The sequence below is a fragment of the Dipodomys merriami genome, unplaced genomic scaffold (genome assembly GCF_024711535.1).
Source record: "Dipodomys merriami isolate MVZ:Mamm:240054 unplaced genomic scaffold, mDipMer1.0.p SCAF_246, whole genome shotgun sequence".
In the NCBI taxonomy this organism is placed as follows: Eukaryota; Metazoa; Chordata; class Mammalia; order Rodentia; family Heteromyidae; genus Dipodomys; species Dipodomys merriami.
Genome location: NW_027203893.1, coordinates 977194 through 978965, shown reverse-complemented (window position 1 = coordinate 978965; position 1772 = coordinate 977194). Strand labels below are relative to the sequence as shown.

At 33.8% G+C, this 1772-nt stretch overlaps 1 non-coding gene across 1 annotated transcript; it reads left to right on the top strand.

Moving 5' to 3' along the window:
• The first annotated feature begins 1272 nt into the window (after positions 1–1272).
• Positions 1273–1379, top strand: LOC138836020 (U6 spliceosomal RNA). Its single transcript, XR_011374857.1, has one exon. It is a non-coding gene; the product is annotated as a U6 spliceosomal RNA (small nuclear RNA).
• Positions 1380–1772: the final 393 nt, after the last annotated feature.

Genomic DNA, 1772 nt, shown 5'->3' with positions numbered 1-1772 from the left:
AAAATGGTATGGACATCCCAGTAACCTTCTCAATGATGACCTCTTAATGATGACTTACAAATGTTTTATTATATTATAGCAAGTAAAAAATTGCTACAAATAAAGGAAACCAATAATTAAATATTAATGATTAAAAAAATAAAAGAACAAACCAATTTCAGTCTTTGAAGTATACTGCATATTAGATTTTACTATTTTCTCATATTCCTGTAAATTTAACTATGGCTAAGTTTATTGTTGGGAGCCGACAGTAAAGCTCCAAGGTCATCTTGACCCTTGTGCTCCCTTTCAGGCGCATACAAGGAACTGGCTTTCATGAAAAGCACCAGGTGCCCAGGTTTGTGTCTGTAGTGTTAGTTTTACTTTCTATCAGTTGACCTTGTCTTGTTTCAATCTGCACCTTGTTTTTATTAAAATTTTCCTTCCTTTTCTGCACTATGGTGACCTTAGGTTACCTCTTGAATTCTAATAGTATATATTAAGGAGAGTTAAAAATAAACGGTGCTCTAGTCTTGAGCTACAGACCTCCCGACCCCATCCTTTGTCTTATGTCTTTATTTTTCCGTCCTCACCCCCTAATTCAGGATTCCCTTTCATTGCCTGCAAGGCTCTGGCAGTTTATGAAGTTCAAAAAGAGTTTTATAGAATATGAGTAGTCTTTAAAATTAGCCACTAAGATTACCAGTTATGGCTCATCTCATCATTTGTTTATGGCTTACATCATCATTTGTTTCTCGCTAACAAATAAAGTTAGGAATCCCTGAAGTTTTAAAAGAAACTGTGTAGTTAAAGTCTTAACTCTTCATTCTGCTTCTTTACACAAATACTTTGGAACTTCTCATTAATAAAGTTTCTATAAACTCTGAAATGTACATACTTAGTAGTATATGTCTGCTACCATAAATCTTAAATACTTTATAGAAAAGTTTATACTTGCCAAACTGTCCTAATTTTGGCATATATAAGCAAATTCCCAAAATTAAACATATTTAAAACATTAAAACTTTTAACAAACCTTAACACTTGCTGTAGTGTTTATTATGACAGGTGCCTTGAATAGAATAATTGAATTCCTCCTCCTACAAATCTCTTGAACAACAAATATCTGGAATTATTTTGTTTTTGACATATCAATCTAGACTTTATACTTAAATGTGTGTTTATGTAAGAAATACTTGGTTCTAAAATTTCATGACAATTGTTTTGAACATACTTTTTGCTGAATTGTCTAGTTTAATAAAATTAATTACACTTTTTATATAAAAATATCCTGTACTCAATTCAGCATCACATACACTAACATTGGAACAATACAGAGAAGATTATCATGGCCCCTGCACAGGGATGACATGCAAATTCCTGGATCGTTCCATATATATACAACAACAGATGCTGGAGGGCATGTGCCCACCCTGGAATCTTACGGCATTGTTGGTGGGAGTGTAAACTGTTCAACCACTTTGGAAAGCAGTCTGGAGGTTCCTCAAAAGACTCCACATAAAGATCCCATAGGACCCAGCAATCTTATTTTTGGGGATTTACCCAAATGATCACAAACAAGAACATACTAATACTACCAGCACAATTATGTTTATTGCTGCATTATATACCATAGCTAAGATATGGAACCAACCCAGATGCCCCTCAGTAGATGAATGGATCAAGAAAATGTGGTAAATATACACAATGGAATTCTATGCCTCCATCAGAAAGAATGACATCGCCCCATTTGTTAGGAAATGGAAAGCCTTGGAAAAAATTATATTAAGTGA